A 19,289-nucleotide genomic window follows, 5' to 3' on the forward strand; every position below is an offset into this window, starting at 1 on the left:
TCCTCAGAAAATGAAAGGTAGAATTACCATATGATCCAGTCATTCCACTTCTGAATGTAGAGAAAAAAGAATTGAAAGCAAGGTCTCAAAGAGATATTTGCACACCCACGTTCATAGTAGCTTCATTCACAATGGCTAAAATGTGAAAGCAGCCCAAGTGTCCAACAACGGAGGAACAGATCAACGAAATGTGGTGTATACGCAAAATGGGATCTTATTCAGCCTTAAAAAGGAAGGAGATTCAACACATGCTAAAACGTGGATGAAACTTTAGGACATTATGGTAAGTGAAAGAAGCCCAGTCACCAAAAAACAAATACCGGACGATTCCCTTTATATGATCTACCTACAAGAGTCCGATTCATAGAGACAGAAAGTAGAAGGGCTGGTGCCGGAGGCTGGGGTGAAGGCGGGATGCGGAGTTATTGGTTAACGGACATAGAGTTTCAGTTTTGCAAGATGAAAAGAGTTCGGGAGACTTGTTGTGCAACAGTGGGATTATACGTCACACTACCAAACCGTACACTTAAAGACGGTTGAGAGGCCAAATGTTATGTGACGTGATGTATGTTCTACCAAAATAAAAATAATTTTTTTAAAAACAAGGCACAAAGAAGAGACCATCTCCTCTTCTGCCTCTGGATATTATCTTGTCTTCATGCAGTGACTGGAAGAGCTGACAAAATTTGGGGACCCTCTGGAGAGAGAAAAAAAGGATGATAAAAATACAAATCTTTGGTGATGCCTTTAAGTCACTGCATTAACAAGCCCCGGATCAGCCTTATCTCCAGGATTCTTATAATGTAAAATATTTTTAATTATATAAGCAACTTTGAGTGTTCTGTTACTTACAGCCAAAAGCATCTTCACAGATACAGGGTTCTAAGTGCCCAACAAGAGGCAAGCAGCCAATGTGGCTCATGAAGATGAAAAGGCCTGGCTTTGAAACTTTCCATTTTGCTGCCACAGCAGTGAAATTATCTGGCAGTGATTATACAGAGACAGTCTCCATGCCCTACTTGCTCATAATTTTTTTTTTACTTTCCAGATATTGCTGTGCATTATATGCTTTTATAAGTAATCACTAAATTACGCTAACTGCTTGGATGGCTATCGTATCATGAACTACAACGCAGCCATTAAAATGATGCTAAAGGGGTTTACTTAGTAACATGGAAAGCATCTTACCTGTGCATGAAGTGGGGGTAAATGCAAGTTACAGAGTGGTATGATTCCATTTCTTATGTATTAGTTATAGATGAGCAGGCAGGCAGTTGACCGATAGATGAATGGATATAAATATACAAATATATGTGAAGGGAGAACAAGAAAGCAAACAAAATATTTACACTGATTATATCTTGGAGTTGGGGGTTATAGCTATGTTTTATTTTATTCTTTTTTTAAAAGATTTTATTTATTTTTATGAGAGAGATTGAGATCACGAGCAGGGGGGATGGGCAGAAGGAGAAGCAAACTCCCCACTGAGCAGAGAGCCTGATGCGGGACTCGGTTCCAGGACCCTGAGATCATGACCGGAGCGGAAGGCAGACACTTAACTGACTGAGCCACCCAGGCACCCCTCTTTTATTCTTTTTCTTCTATATTTTTCTAAATTTTCTTCGATGAACCTACCTAATTTCTGATAATGAAAATATAGCGTTTTTTTTCAAACCTTATGTAATCATGTAATTCACTTTACTCAGGCATACATGATTTTTCCCGAAGACCTGAGTCTTTCATTTCCTACGTGTCGAAATTTTATTTTAACCATTTAGAGAAGACATCTCCATAATGTATGACATAGGTCTCTGCCCCTAAGATGGTGTCTTCCAATCACAATTAATGATGCCGATGACACAGGTTTGTTACATTATATCCATCATTACACTGTAATGTTCTCAGGTAATATCCAAGGCTGTGGCACACTGTGCCCCTCACTAAATGCCTCCAGTTGGCTGTGCTTTTAGTTCTTGAATCTGCTTTGAGTGGTTTCAGTGTCATCAGACATTGCTCATTATCTGTCCTGGAGTCTGTCCGTTACACACCTTCTCCTTGCCTCTACTCTGCAACCTCCAATATGCTGAATCTTTAGAAATCCAAGGAACTCCACGGTTCAGAGTAAATATTTTCTGAGTGGAACTTCAAAAAAGCTTCCCTATGGGAGAGCCCAAGAGCTTTGGTGGGAGGAAGCCTATGCCATTGGCTATACACAGCCTTTGTTGGCTTGCCTCTTGGCGCCCGCGTGTTTTCTAAATTGGCAAAGATGCCGGAGACCAGAGTTGTGCATAAATGAAGTGGGAGTGTTTCTATTAACTAAGAGCTACTCGATTAAGAAATAGCATGACTCTGAATCTCTGGACATGTCTCTCCTAAAGAAGAAGGCTGCAGATGGCAGGAACAGAGCCAAATGGGGTCCCTTCTACCCCTATCAAAGTGAGGTTATTTAGGTTCACCATCTGGTTATTAGATTCGCCAGATGGCAAGCCTGAGTAACTGCTCGGAAAGAGAGCCACCAGCCAATCCACTACCCTAGCACAGCCGATACCGTTAATTTAACATGTGATGCACATACTAGTACATAACACGGGTAATGAGGCATCACAGAGCTGTCATAAAAGCCGCCATCTGGGCTCACGTGGGACAGTCCTGTCACAGTGGCCCTGGGAAAAACCCGGCTGAGTTTCACGCAGCAGGGATCAGGGGGAGGTGGGGGCAGGGGAGGCAGGAAGTGGGGTGCTTGCCCACGTGTCTGCTGTCCACGGGATTCAAATATTTTGCTTCCATCGTTAAGACATTGCTGACTCCTGCCCGGTTCTGAGAATTGCCCAGTTCTCAGCTTTTCTGTGTTGTTTTTTTCCACTTTGATGAAAAAGTATGATATTTTTACACCAATGCAGGGAAAACGGAACTGTGACTAGAGGTGGATTTGAATGCTATGACAGTTCTAGTCCAACTCCGACAGTCAGTGAAAGGGTGTGTGTGTGTCTGGGGGCGGTGGGGAGAGGAGTTGCGGGGAGGGTTCATGCCCACTGGTGCCCCCTCAGGAACAGGCTGGTGGAGGAACCGCTCCAGCTGGTCCCACTGGGAACCGCAGCGAGGAAGGGCCAGAAAGAAAAGCCGGTGAAGCAGGCCGGGCCCCAGCCGGGCCCTGGCAGCTGCATGGGGGCTGCGGCAGTCCTTGTCATGGCTCCTGTCCCTTGGGGCTCCCCTGGTGCCCCCACAGTCCAGACCCCGGCCAAGGGCATCCACGCACTTACCCAACAGGTACTTCCTGGCTGCTGGGCGCTAGAGGACTCTGGCTGACGGGCGCCCGGAATCTCTCTGGGTTGTTTCTTACAATGACACATGCATCTCCGATGACCTCTAATTTAATTAAAAATTACATTGGAAAACCTTGAATATGTCTGACAGGGAGCAGCTCAGCAGAAACAAGGGAAGAGCTCCAGGCTTGCTGTGAGAGGGAAACGCAGCTGGGGACGAGCACTGGACAGACCGTCGGGTGGAAAAGGGCATACATGTGCACTGAGGGCCCAATGTGGGACCGGGAAGGGACATTAGGGTGGACACCGCCACCTCCTGGGGGAGGAGAAGGAAGAGGAGGGGAGAAAGCAGAGGGGCCGGGCAGGGGTGTGGTGTCCTGGGGCAGGGAGCCCCTTTCCTGGCAGGGCTCCGGCAGAGCCTGGGTGGCCACCCGGTAGGCACCTTCGAGGTTTCTTCTCAGCTCTAGGAATGTATGAGATGCTGACCTATTTTCAAAACCAATTTTCCTCACTGGCTCATTTTTTGTTCCGACTGACCTGTGACTGTAAATAAGGCCATCTGTGTCTCTCATCCGGCTCTTCAGAAGCCGAGAACTTTCCACCACTGAACTTCTGAGCGTCGGGTGGGGTGGGAATGCTCTTGGGACCCCCTCTCAGGAGCTGTCACCATCCCTGCTGCCATCTAAAGGACATTCTCGTTGGGGCCGTGCCCGTAGCTCCGGTCACTGCCGCAGGGGGGTGGCAGGCACAGCCTAGGAAAGCCCTCACCCAGGTTTTCTATCAGACCCACAGGAGTCAACCTAAATGCCAAGGGGGATTCAACATCCATCACATTTTTACAGTATTGTCTATACCACAGTCACGTTCACCTCAGATTCTCAAAAACGCACAATAACCCCATGAGGCCAGAAGTGCCAGCCCCTCGCAGAGTCAAAGTAAGAGACAGAGCAGGTCTCACACGCCCAGCTTCTGACTCCGGTGAGCGTTCTTTATACTCAACCTCGCTGCTCCCAGCCTAGGGTTTTGCCTTCTCTGTATCAAGATGTTTTTCTCTGCCTCTTCTGATCTCGGCATCGCTCTCTCCCCGTTGACCCCCATGCGCCCTCATCTTATTTCATCAGCGTTAGGCCGTCTGTGTCTCGGTACTTCAAGGTGATGCTCAGCTGCTCTGTGACTCGCTAAGTTACCCGGACTACAGTGTCTCCAGTCTCATTCGCCTGATGCTCTTTAGCCCCCAAGCACCTGCTCTTCTCCTCTGTCTTGCTCCAGTATAATTCCTCTTGGGGAGCAACCTGAAACAACTCTTTATCAGATGCCAGCCCGTCTGCTCTCAGTGGAGTTTCTGCACGTTTCGCAGCCAGCGTGGTATGGAGCACGGCAAGACCAAAACCCAGGATTGCTTAGCCTCCCAGAATCAGCGGCAAGCAGCAGTCCCGGAGTCCAGCTAGGAGAGGCCAGCTGGGAGCGATGAGACCCAGGAGAGCATACAGGAAGTCAGAAGCATGGATGAGGAGTCAGAAACATGGACGATGTTACAGGGGGTAAGCCTGAGGAAGCAAATAGTGTCCCGGTTTGTCTGAAGTAGGGAAGCTTTCAAAGGGCCAGGTGTGGCTATCTCCTTTTGCTCCGCAATGTCTTAGGCACCACCTGTCACCTCCGGATGACTGATTCAGCGGCCTGGGAGTTCACAGGGGGCCTGCCTGCCTTGGACACAACCCTGTTGATTGGAGCCAAAGCACCTCACACAACAGTGATAGGTCCAAGCCCACAGATATCTTCACACCCTAAATCATAGAGAAAGTCAGGATGGGAGAAGATGAATGGACAGGGTCCCTGATCAAAACAGGTACCTCGTCACAGCATATTTAGTGGAAAATACGTGGAAAACAAAAGTTGAGCTCTCTATCTCGGCTGCAGAGCCTAATACATCACTGCCAAGAAGAAAGTGTTTAATAAAATCCTTCTTTAAATTATATCTGGAGTAGATGCTCAATGGAGCAACTAAGCAGACAGCAAGCAGCCCAACCTCCAAGCTCATGGTGCCATGAGAATAGCCCTGATATGGACAAATAGACCCAGCACATCAACCAACAAATACTTACTGAGTACCTACTATATGCCAGGCACCAAGCTAGGCTATGACTTCATACCAGAACTGCCCTTTGAAGTTTCCAAAGCAAGTAGAAATATACGATCAAGTCTGATCCCCATAAAAACAAGTGACAAAGGTGTTGTTATTTGCAGATGAGTAAACTCAGACTCACCAAGTTTAGATGAATGGTCCAAGGTCGTATGAGTAGTACTTAATATATAGCTTAGATCCATGGCCACGTAAACTTTTATGCATGGGAAAAGAATCTCAGGGAATACTTGTCCTTCAAGCGCCTGGATGCCTATGGACCCTTTCCTACTTGTGCCAAAAGCCTGGTCCTCAACCTCTACACTCACTCTCCCTCAGATGTCTCCACCTGTAATACTCTTTCTATTGGAAGGGTAATGTATCAGTAAGGATATGTTCAGCTTTAAGCAACAGAAAAACCAACTAAGAGTGTCTTAAGCAATAAAAATAAATTTACATAACAGGAGATGCAAAAGTAGGCAATTCCCGACTTGGCCCCTTAGCTCACAATTGTCATAAAAGAAAAAAAATGCATTGAAAGAACCAAGATCGGGCGCCTGGGTGGCTCAGTCGGTTAAGCGACTGCCTTCAGCTCAGGTCATGATCCTGGAGTCCCGGGATCGAGTCCCACGTCGGGCTCCCTGCTCGGCGGGGAGTCTGCTTCTCCCTCTGACCCTCCTCCCTCTCATGCTCTCTGTCTCTCATTCTCTCTCTCGCAAATAAATAAAATCTTTAAAAAAAAAAAAAAGAAAGAAAGAACCAAGATCTTTCCTTCTTTCCACTCTACCATGTTTAGGCTCATCACCTCACATCTATAAAGTGGCTCCTTCAACTCTATAGTTTCATGTTCTCGCAGGATTTTATCCAAAGGCAAATCCAGGTCACATGACCACCCAGCGGCAAGAATCTGATCTTTCACGGGGAGGGAGAGGTGCGCAAGAGGGGGAGTTGGGAACGGCTATTGGATAGCTATATCCAGTCTCTGCTGCTGGTAACTTTCTGATTCCTGATTAGGGTCAGGGCTGAAAACTAATTATTCCTGAGCAGAAACATGGATTTCTTGACACTACCGAACAGTTTTCTATTGCTGTGTAATAGTTTAAGGCAGCTTACGTCTTGGCAGCTTAAGACAATACCTGTTTATTTTCTCATAGTTCTATAGGTCAGAAGTCTGGGAAGGCTTGAGTAGGTTCTCTGCTTAGGTACCGGCAAGGCTGAAATCAAGGTGTTAGCTGGTCTAAGCTCTCATCTGGAGCTCTAGGGAAGAATTCGCTTCCAAGCTCATTCAAATCACTGGGAGAATTCAGCTCCTTGCAGCTGTAGGACTGAGACCTCCATGGCCTTGCTAGCTATCCATCAGGATCACTCTCAAGTCCAAAGACCATTCTCCATCCTTGAGCAAGGACCCCCTCCATCTTTAATGCCAGCAATGATGCACTGACTCCTTCTCATACTTCAATCTCTCTGACTTTCCCTTCTTCCAGCAGCTGGAGAAAACTCTCTACTTTTAAAAGGCTTAAGTATTAGAGTAAGCCCACCCAGATAATCTGCCTTTTGCCATAATTACAGAAGTTAACACCAGAGGGTGAAGATCATGGGAGCCATCTTAAAATTCCATCTACCTCAGTTGCCATTAAAAAAAAAAAAAAAAAAACCACACAAAATCAGGATTTATTCTTGAAGGTCAAGATAGGGTCACCCTTCCCTGATTCACAATAAGGGCAGGAAGACTCCCAATCAAAACAGGGACTCTGCAAGCAAAAAATTAAAGGAGCGAATGGCTGCTGGGTGGGCAACCAAGAGTATCTGATTCAATCAACTTTTTTTTCTGTGAAACTGAGATATTAAGCCTAACTTAGTTACACGATGGAATCCCACCTAGCTGGTGGACATTTTTTTTTTAAATGAGAACATGGTGTATAAGAACCACTGATGGGGACATGGATTCCTGCTTCACTTAACATCCCCCCGCCCCACTCCCCTCCTCATCCTGCATCTCCTCAGCCTGCAATGTGCCCCCAACACAAACTCATGAAGAATGCTGACCAACAGGGAGTCTGATAGGGTTTTCTTATAAACGTATTTAGTGTGGCTAGGTTTCTCATGTTGATTTTTCACTGGCTTGCGTCTATCTATTGGGCAAAAGGGAAGGACAAGGGTTTATAGGAAGAGGAGGCCCCTCCCTCAGAGCTTACCCAGAGCAGCCCTCACACTGCCCAAGGTGTTTAGAATGAGCCCTGTGGGCTTTTCCATGGCCTTCTAAAGAGAAATCACACGCCCTCTCCTCTACAGAGATGCCTCATTACCAGCTCTTTCAGTGCATTGTTTTCTGTTTCCCTGCCTTAAACCTGACTCAGGCCGCCTGTGTTTTTTGTTTCACTTAGTTTTCCCTGCTTTGTGACATCGGTGTGGACTTCACCTTTTCTACCCCCCGCCCCAGAACCAAAAAGTCTAAAATCCCAAGTCAGATGTCTCCAAAGAGCTGACGTGTGTTTGCACAAACACGTGAAGATCCTTCAGAACTACAGATTATCCACCAGCAACAGCTCGATGCCTTTGAGAATTCTCTACTTTCATGGATGCTGTTTACCTTTTATTTTAAGTGCTTTCAAGCCCATTCTCCTGAAGCTCCTTGCCTTATCGGGAGCTCTGCTCGTTTGTCTTGTTGCCTCCTTCACTCAGAGGCCTCCATCGATCGGTTTCTGGAACAAGGCAGGTTCTGTGCAGAATCAAAAGCCACCACATCACAGCTGACAGCGAGAGAATGCAGCGAGCATTGTGCCCTTGCACTCAAGGCCTTCGTCTCTTTGAGAAGTACGTTTGAAATGAATGAGGCAGACGAGAGTGGTGGCTTCAGAAGCAACCATCTTCCTCTGGGCTTTTCTTCTTGAAAAGTCCTGAGCAGCACTGTTACTAGAAAGTAAAGAGAATAAAAGGCAAATCGGAGGCAAGCTGCAGGTTGCCTAGACGAGAGACTCACACCTGGCCTCGGCCAGGCTGTGCCGCCGGACATTTGCCTTTCCTTTGTAGATTGGGGTCTGCAAGGTTAACGTGAAAGAGGCTGTTTATTTTCTCCCGGGGATTATGAATAAAAAATACATAAAGCCCCTTCACCCAGAGCCTAGCCCGGAAGTATGAGAGGCTCCTCTCTTTCCTGGTGCCCCTTAAGGGCATCATTGTTGGTGGTAGAGCTGGGGCACCACTGTTGCCATGGTTACGACTTCTGAACCAAGGGATTGGCTGATCCTTGGCCCGGCTCTTCCACCCAGCTGTCATTTCCCCTGCAACCAGAGGCCTCCTTATTCCCTGATCCATTTTGTATTTGGCTGGAATGTTAGAGAGCAGTTTTCCATGGCACTTCATGACCCTTCCGTAGAGCCTTAATGACCCTAATGTTGATTTGGACCTAAAGTCTTGGGCTAGTGGTAAAGTTAAAACAATATTCAGGGCTCATATAGATGATGATCCTAATAATTGGCTTGAGGATCATCGCCTTCCTCCCTCGATTGCAGAGGGTTTGCACCGACTGCTTGAGAGTTCAGAGCAAATATCTGGCCCATGACCAGGAAGCGAAAAAAATGGTACGATATTTGACATGAAACCTCATTCATGAGTTCACCTTATTTTTCCCATCCTTATCTTCCATACCTGAATCTTCTTTTTAATAAGTCTTACATTGTTTCCATCTTTAAAAAGTGCCTTAAATTCTTTTGAAGCAAGGCTAAATATACAGAAAGTGTAAGGATATTCCTCAGAAATCCAATGGATTCTTGTTATTAGGATGGAAGGAAAAAAGGTGCAAAGGTTTTTCTCGCCAGGAAGGGAAGACTGCATAGTGCAAAGCACCTAGAACATATTCTGTGTAAAAACCAAGTGGGATCATTTAAGTGCATATTTTCTGTTGAAGAAAAAAATATGCACACGGTGCTCGCTTTGGCAGCACATATGCTAAAACTGGAATGATACAGAGAACATTAGCATGGTCCCTGCTCAAGGATGGCACGCAAATTCAGAAAGCATTCCATATTTTTAGATATTGGTCAAAGGGTAACAAACTCCCAGCTATAAGATAAATAAGATCCGGGCATCTAATGCACAGGATGGTGACTATAGTTAACAATACTATATTATATACTAAAAGTTGTTAACAGAGTAGATCTTAAATGTTATCACCACACACACGCACACACACAAACACACACCATAATTACGGGAAGGGATGGAGATGTTAACTAACTGTATTGTGGTAATCCTTTTGCAATATATAATGTATCTAATCATCACGTTGTAAACCTTAAACTTACATATGTTATATGTCAATAATATCTCAGTAAAGCAGAGGAAAAAAAATTGCAACTACAGAGACTAAAACCACACACACACACATACACCCGCACGCGATTGGATTCAAGAAAATTGGAATTTCCGGTACAAAGAAGTGATAAGGACATGCCACTCCTAATCTCCGGAAGCCCCCTAAACACTTAGGGACCTGTTACGTCAAGTCACTCACATGAGATTTTGATCAGTCCCTTCAAAAGCCTGGGGTGGGCCATGTGGACATGCCACACCAGCAGGGAGGTGCTTAGGGGGTTCTGGGAATCCCAGTTCCTTGCACACAGTAAAAACTTCACAAATATCTGCTAAATAGATGGAAAAAATAAGTACAACAAAATAAAACAAAAAACCCACAACAGCAAAAGCAGACGAACAATAAAAACCATTATGCCTACGTGCTAAGTTCACAGATAACCTTCATATGAACTCAGGCAGAAATGCTTTAGCAGCACCAAAAAGCAGGTGCAATACAGGGCCCCAGTCCTTTGAATCCTCTCGACAACACTTTGAGGTAGATGTTTTTATCTCTACTGTTTTTCAGATGAGGTTAAGGAAGGTTAACTAATTTGTGCAAGACCCCATAACCGTAGATAGGATTTAAGCCCAGAGCTGTCTGATTCTAAAAACAGACTATTCCCTCCATCTACCCCATTATTGTCCAAGCTCTTCTCCTGCCAAGAACACACATCTCAGGGCCCATCCCAGCTGCACTGAATCAGAGTCTCTGGCGAGGGGCTTGGAAGCCTAGGCTTAACAAGAGACAAGGTGATTATGATTATCACAGAAGTTTAAGAAAACAGCTCTGTTGTCTCTGGCGGGAAATGCACCCATCTCTCCCTCTCCCTGATCAAATAGAAGCCATCAGAGATTTGAAGCTCACACGACAAAAATCTATCACGTCATTCTGGAGTTTATCAGATTATAATATCATCGGATATTTACTCCTCACTTTGATACCATAGCGTTGTCTGATTTGAGATTATCCGGATCCTGAAACGCAAAGACAATTTCGGAAAGTTAAAAACGGACACTAGTGGAGTCCTCAGATTTTTTCACTTTCGTCTCTGTCTGTCTACGGTCCTTCGGAGCAGAAGTTAAGAATTCAGCTCAGCTCCCGGCAGCTTGAACTGATGCAGAGGTTCTGGCTGGGCAGGGGCTGGAGGGCGGCTGGAAGGAGAGCCCCAGGCTGAGACACAATCCTCCTGTCTGGTTGCTCACCAGATGGCTGTCATTGGACGAGCAAAGTCCAGGATCCAGGAAGTAGAAAATCCATCCCTGCTTGGTTTGCTTTTCTTAGTGTCAGTGTTTCCACGCCCAGTGACAAGAGGGGAGGCCAACGAAGTCTGCAGCTTCAAGTCTCCATCATGGAAGCAAACAACGTATTCTTACCCCCTAAATCCTTAATGAATTAAATGGGAAGCAAACAGTGATTCCTGACAGGGCTGGATTTAAGGCAGGCTGTGAATGCCACAGCACAGCCAGAAGTAGAGACGGACGAGTCGAACTGAAACCTGACCACTGCCTCTCAGCAATTTTACTGTAAGTTATTCCCGTTATCTCAGAGAGGAATTTGAGAAGGGGTTAGAGAAAAGTATGGAGCTCATTTCCCCCCCATGTTGAGCACAGATCGTTGTTTTAAGAATTTGTTTTATATGCTATCGCCAAGAAACTTGCTTTGAATGAAATTTCCAGGCCTGGTATCTATAATAGCAAAAAATGACAGTTACATTTTATAAATAATAGTTTAATATGCTTTACCATGCTTCTATTCCAGAATGTTCTTGATCTCCTTTAATCTTCACAACAACTCGATAAAGTTTATACTCTTAATTAACAGGACTGTACGGATAAGGACACTGGTAGCTTCCTCCTCATAGAGTCCTTAAGCAATTTGCAGCAAGTCCACAGCTCATAGCCGAGAGCCTATCTTCTATCACTGTGCCAACTGCATTCCAAGGGAGGCCATATATATATATATAGGCCGTTAGTTTCTCCAAAGACAAATTCCCATATTGGATTAAAACATAAGACCCAACAATATGTTTGTTGCTTAAAGACAGGTATCTGTAATAAAATGATGCAGAAATGCTAAAAATTTAAAAAAGTTTTATTGGGGAAATTTGTACAACAAAAAGGAAACAGTCGGTAGAGGTGGAATCATATAAAAGAGATTTTGAAACCAAAAAAGTGGAGGGAGGGTGCAAAGAGGCTCCTGATTATAATGAAAAATATAAAAACAACAGTGAAGACATGGATTACCCAGGCGCCCCTAGATTTTGGCTTTTAATCAACAAAAATTCTGGGCTTCTTTTTCTAGTTAAATAAAATATGAGTACATTGAAAATATGGAATCGTAGTTGTATGATATATGGGTTTTAGCCTTCCTTTAAGTCGTAGGATTATATTATTGTATTTTTTATTTTATATCTGCAAAATAGATGTAAGTTTGAAAAATAAAATAGAGGTTATGAACACTATGCATTTAGTATGCTAGAACCAGTGGACATACATTGAACTCAGTAACAACATAGTATCATCCATACATTTTTCTCAAGGTATACGGCATTGATACATATATGCTAACTCTTAAATAAGATTCCAAAAATGAATCCAGAAGAAAGTTATATAGATATATTTTCTCACCACAGTGCAATAAAGCTAAATTCTGATGATATAAGTAAAAATACAATGAAAGGAGCCTTGGGCAAAATAATGATCAAACCCACAGCCTTGGAAGTAGACAGCCCAGGGTTTAGACTATAACTCCATCCCTTACTGCTGTGTGACCTAAGCAATTTATTGAACCTCTCTGAACCTTGGATTCTTCATCTAAATATGTGGTTCTACTTTGCAAAGATGGTATGAATTTTATCTATAGAGTACATACAATAGGGGCACCTGGGTGACTCCATCAGTTAAGCAGCCAACTCTTGGTCTCAGCTCAAGTCTCAATCTCAGGGTCATGAGTTCAAGCCCTGTGTTGGGCTCCAAGCTGGGCATGGAGCCTACTTAAAAAATAAACAAACAAATAATATAATATAATACTAAGACTTAAAGGAAGGCTAAAACTCATACTCATACAACTATGATCCCATATTTTCAATATACTCATATTTTATTTAACTAGAAAAAGAAGCCCAGAATTTTTGTTGATTAAAAGCCAAAATCTAGGGGTGCCTGGGTAGCTCAGTCGGTTAGGCATCTGCCTCTGGCTTAGGTCATGATCTCAGAGTCCTGGGATCGAGCCCTGCATGGGGCTCCCTGCTTAGCGAGGAGCTTGCTTCTCCCTCTCCCTCTGCTTCACTCTGCCTCTGCCTGCTGCTCCCCCTGCATGTACTCTCTCTTTCTCTCTGTCAAATAAATTTTTTAAATCTTAAAAAAAAAAAAAAGAAAGCCAAAGTCTAGAAAATATATCTCTAAATACTAACAGTGCTCATCAATATGCCCTTGGATTTCTGGTAATTTTTGTTATTTTGCTTTATTTTTTTACTATAAATGTATAGTTACTGCACAATAAAACAATAATAAATATGAAAGTAAATATACATTCTCTAGAACATAGCACAAGAAGAAAATAAATATTAATATATTGAGTGCCCTATAGGTGGGGGTTGCTGTGAACATACAGTCATTTCAGTTGTTGCCACAGTCATCATTATTGTAAATTCTAAAATGCTCTCTTTCTCTGTGTGTGTGTGTATACACACACACACACACACACACACATTGGTGTTTATTTTATTATATATTGTAATAATAAACACAAAAATAACACAAAATTAGTGTTTATTATATATTATATATAATAATAAACACAAAAATAAAAACAAGTTGGTGTTTATTTTACAATATATAATAAAATAAACACCAATTTAAATTAAGTTTAAATTTAAATATAATTAATTTTAAATTTAGATTATATAAATTTATTTATCTAGATATAAATATATATTCTATAATATATACTATAGTATTATATATAGTGCCAAAGTACTTTAGTACTATACTACATAGCATATAGTATACTATATAGCCTAGATTGTATAGAGTATATATATGTGTATATAGTACACATGTATAGTATATATACACTATATACAGTATACAGCATATATATGTATATATAGTACATATACTATGTACATAGTATACATATACTATGCATATATATTATACAGCACATATTTATATATATAATATATATACTATATACATACTATGCATAATATAGTATACAGCATATATACATATAGTATATGTATATCATACATATATAGCATACAGCATATATATACTATATGTATACTATACTATATGTATATACTATATATGTATATATATGCTGTATACTATATGTACACTATATATATACCACACACTATACATATACTATATACATAGTATACTATATATGTATACTATACACTATATATAATATGTGTAATATGTATATATACTGTATATTCTATGTATAATATGTATAGTATATGTATATGTATATGTATATGTATATATATGTATATGTGTACTATATATATGGATAGCATATATACATATACTATATATATACTAGACATATATATAGTGTACAGCATATATGTATAGTATACTCTATGTATGCTATATAATACTAATGTATACTGTATGTATATACTATATGTAGTATACAGCTATAGATATGTATATATGTGTGTAGTATACATATATAGATATGCTGTATACTATATATATATGCTGTATACTATATGTATAGTGTATACTATAGTATATATACTATATATGCTGTATACTAGTATATATACTATATATGCTGTATATACACTATATAGGCTGTGTATATATATATTCTATATATAGTATATATATGGTGTATATTCTCTATATATGCTCTATACTCTATGTATAGTATATGTTATAGTATATATACTATATATATGCTGTATACTATATATATACTATGTATAATACTATAGATTATATAGTATTATATGTTATTCTACTATATAACAGCATTACATACATAAAAAACACAATATTGGGATAACTAACAATTTGAATATGGACTACGGAATTAGATAATCATATTGTATCAATATAAAACTTCCCATTTTTCTTAACTGTTAAATTTCCTAATTTTCAAAAGAGAAAATGTCTGTCTCAGGAAATATACATTGAAACATTTAGGTTTGTATGTACATACATCTGCATCTTATTCTCAAATGATTTGGGGAAAATACTCATATAGAGAGAGAAAATGAATGATAAAGCAATAGGGAAAATATAAACAAATGGTGAATCTGAGTAAAAGGTGTACAGGAGTTCTTCATACTAGTCTTTTAACATTTCTGTAAGTTTAAAATAATATAAAAATAAAAATTTACAGCAACAAAAAACAAATAAATGAGTAACCACTTCTAATAATAGCAGCAGAAGCTCTCCTTAGCAACAAGGTGAAGTAGGAAATTAAGGGCATGATAATAACTTTTGGAATATTATAAAATTGAAAATACCACCTATCAAAACTAAGGGGAGTATGAACAATCAGGGCCCAGAAGTAAAGACAGAGATGCATTTTAGAAATATGAAATAAGTGAACTAAGCATCTGATTTAAAATCTTATAAAAAGAAGAGAGTCAACATAAGGGAAAATAGGAAGAAAATAATAAAGATGAAGAACAAAAATAAACAAGCTGAAAAACAAAAAATGAGTGGAAATAATAAATTTAACTCTTCATTCTGTGAAAAGATTATAAGATATATTAAAGCCCGTGGGAATGTAATAAATAAAAGAAAGGGTATAAGTCAAGAAAATTAAAAACACACAATGGATATAAAGGATTTTAAACTATAAATGATGGCAATACACATTTTATGATAATTCAAAATGTTCAACCAAATAGACAATACAAAATATAAAATCGGCAAAACAAGATGGAGAAAACATGAAAATGATGATGAAGGAGGAGGAACTTGAGAAACATATTAAAGAAATTCCTCACCTGGGGCGCCTGGGTGGCTCAGTCGTTAAGCGTCTGCCTTCGGCTCAGGTCATGATCCCAGGGTCCTGGGATCAAGCCCCACATCGAGCTCCCTGCTCAGCGGGAAGCCTGCTTCTCCCTCTCCCACTCCCCCTGCTTGTGTTCCCTCTCTTGCTGTGTCTCTGTCAAATAAATAAATAAAATCTTAAAAAAAAAAAAAAAGAAAGAAATCCCTCACCTAACCAAAGAAATATAACCTAAACAAATTTAGTGAACAATATTCTATATATTCAAGAAACAGACTTTGCCATACGATGTAATCAGTTCTAAATCATGGAGAAACAAGACCCGATACCCAATTCATCCTAAGAGATAAGTATCATACTCATCCACAAATCTGTGAAAAAGACCACACATGCACACACACACACACAAACACTCTTAGGATGGCAAATGTACACAAATGTCAATGCCCGTAAAATTGGTTTGAAAAGATCACAACCAAGTTCAGACATACAATAGATTTCCCAAAAATAATTGTTGGCTAAGTGAATCAATAAAAATATGGGAATATGAATGAAGAAATAAATGCAGTCAATTAGCAGAGTCCACTGAGGGCACGGAAGGCAGGAATGGCTTGTGTAAGCCATGTATTTGTTAACTTCTTAATCATCTCATCCACACCAGGCCCAATGAGCAGAGGCAGAAAAATCATTTTTCATTTAGCTTTGAGAATGCAGCTGTGACAAGAGAGTGTGATAATCAATAAAGGTAAATTCTAGGAATGTCAAGAGACCACAACAAATCAAGGACACCTTTTATAAAAGAACTGGGTTTTTTCTTCTTTTTTTTTTTTGTGTGAGACTTAAAAGAAAACATGAAGATAAAAAGGCATTAAGGATTGAAGAGTTAGCAGAATATACCATCCCCCAATATGCCACTTTGGTATTAGGATCATTTTGAGCTAAAGGCACTTGAAAAACAGTAGATTCAAGAAGGACATTCTAATCTTCCCTTTCTTCCTAAAACGGGAGATAAGAATTCCCACGTGAAAGATGCCCTTCCAGTACCAGGGGAAAGAATTGTTCTTCAATAGAGAATAAAAGCTAAAAGAAATCTGTACCAGCAGACCTTGTTAAAATACTTCTTATCTTCCTTTAGCTTCCCTACATAATTCTGTTACTCCTCACATTGCCTCTCTTTGTTCAGTCCCCTATAAAAGCATGTAGGTTTCGCCATTTCTTTAGGTCTTCATTTCCTTATGAGGGCATCCTGTGTCCTAGAAAACTCACAAATTTGTACGTTGTTCATCTGTCAGTCTGTCTTATGTGGGTTTAATCCTCAGGCCCAGCCAAAAAAACCCCAGAAGGTATAGGTAAATTTGCCTCTGATGCAGAATGTTCCTTAAGGAAAAGACTGCTGCATCTGACTACATGAAAGTTTAAATCTGTTCAACAGAAAACACCACAGGCAAGTGAAAAGACAAAATGCAGATTGCGAGGAGATGTTTGCAACGCGTGTAACCACAAAGAAGCCACATCAGTAAGAAAAACACTAATGAACTAATCGAAAGAGAGGCAAAAGATCTGAACAAGCAATTGATAGCACATGAGATCTAAACGACCAATGACATGCGTAAAAGGATGCTCAAGCTTATTTTCCCAGTAACCAGAAAGATGAAAATTAAAACAATGAGATACTATTTTACATCCATCAAACAGGTGGAAATGAAATAGTCTGACACTATCAGGTGCTGCTGATGATGTGGAAGAATTGGAGAAACATTCACATTTTGATGATGATGTGTTCACTGGCAAAACCATTTTGGAGAATAAATGGTCAACATCTGGCAACACTGAAGAGACCCATATCTTACAACCCAGAGGTTTCACTTCTAGGAGTAAACTCTAGGAGCTCTCACTTGTGAAAAATGCAAGTCCATTGCAACATTGTTTGTAAGAGCAAAATACACCCAAAGAAAAAAGTAAATCATACAAATATCCACCAACAGGACCAACTAATTGTAATAGACTCATACAATGAGACCACTTATAGCAGTTTTATCAATAGCAGATAAGTCTCAAAAATATAATGCTGCATGAAAAACCAAGTTGCAGATAAGTAAGTAGAGTGTAAAAACGTGTCAACAGGGCGCCTGGGTGGCTCAGTTGGTTAAGTGACTGCCTTCGGCTCAGGTCATGATCCTGGAGTCCCGGGATCGAGTCCCGCATTGGGCTCCCTGCTCAGCAGGGAGTCTGTTTCTCCCTCTGACCCTCCCCCTCTCATGCTCTCTCTATCTCATTCTCTCTCTCAAATAAATAAATAAAATCTTAAAAAAAGTGTAAACATACAAAAGAATGCTATATATTTTATAGTTACATACACATGTTGCAAACATATACATAGAAGAGAACCATAGGCACAAAACTTAGGATGGGGCTGCCTCTGAGCCGGGAAAAATGAGACTGGGTTTGGGGAGAGATACACAGGTATTGAATTTCATAACAAAAGTACGAAGCATATATGACAAAATGTTAGGATCTGATGGATCTGAGTAGCAGGGTGGTATTCATAAATATTCACTATACTGTGTTTTAAATCATTTTTTAAATGAGCACCCCAATTTTAAAAATACATAAAAAATACAAAAATATATAAACTAGTATCTTAAATATATAAAAATCATTAACAGGTAATTCATAAAGAAAGAAAATACCAATAAAAATGGGAATGGTAGGAAAGCCAACTTTAACTCACTAGTTAAAAAAAAAGTAAAATATACATATATCATTTCGGCTTATCAGTTGAACATGAAATTGCAAAACTGTGAATACCTAATGTTAACAAGGGGGAAAAGGCAGGTGGGAGGAGAGATCATATCCATTCACTGCTGACAAGAACTTAAAATGATATAAATTTACTTAATTTGGCAGTGTATGTGAAAGAGCAAAAAATATATATATATGCATGTATATATATGTATATATACATATTTATAACCTTTGCCTCAGAAATTCTGCTTTAAGAAATTTAAGAACAAAGGAAGTGATCAGAAATGTGTGCCAAGATTTATGCTTAGGTATCTTTATAGCAGCATTGTTCATCACAGTGATGTCTTAGATACACTAAGTTGATAAAAAAAAATAAGGAATTAAGGCAATTATGGTACATCTATAGAATGTAATACTCTATAACTGTTTCAAATAATATTTTATGAGAATATTTAACGTCACTGAAATATTTCATTAATATGTTGTTAAGAGAGGTTATAAAAGCATTTGTACAGTATGTTTGTTTGCAGTTGTATTTTTAAAAACAAATAAGAGGCACCTGGGTGGCTCAGTTGGTTAAGTGTCTGCCTTCAGGTCAGGTCATGATCCAGGGGTCCTGGGATCGAGTCCCACATCAGGCTCCCTGCTAAGCATAGATTTCTCCCTCTCCCTCTGCCTGCCGCTCCCCCTGCTTGAGCCCTCTCTCTCTGTCAAATAAATAAAATCTTTAATAAATAAAGAAATAGGCAGGAAAAATAATTTGGAGGTATCCAAATCAAAATGACAACAGTGATTGTCTCTGGATGGTGAAATTATGGGT

General features: G+C 40.3%; 1 protein-coding gene and 1 non-coding gene across 2 annotated transcripts in view; both read left to right on the forward strand.

Moving 5' to 3' along the window:
* The first annotated feature begins 9,306 nt into the window (after positions 1-9,306).
* LOC118003821 lies at positions 9,307-9,413 on the forward strand. The gene has a single exon (XR_004677436.1). It is a non-coding gene; the product is annotated as a U6 spliceosomal RNA (small nuclear RNA).
* Positions 9,414-10,928: 1,515 nt separating this feature from the next.
* Positions 10,929-19,289, forward strand: part of LIPC (lipase C, hepatic type) — a 152,811-nt gene continuing 144,450 nt past the window's right edge. Inside the window, exon 1 of the mRNA XM_034993568.1 lies at positions 10,929-11,259. The gene's annotated coding sequence lies outside the window, so the exon portion shown is untranslated. The remainder of the gene's footprint in view (positions 11,260-19,289) is intronic.

The sequence above is a fragment of the Mirounga leonina genome, unplaced genomic scaffold, assembly GCF_011800145.1.
Source record: "Mirounga leonina isolate KUSES-001 unplaced genomic scaffold, KU_Mleo_1.0 Mir_91, whole genome shotgun sequence".
Taxonomy (NCBI): domain Eukaryota; kingdom Metazoa; phylum Chordata; class Mammalia; order Carnivora; family Phocidae; genus Mirounga; species Mirounga leonina.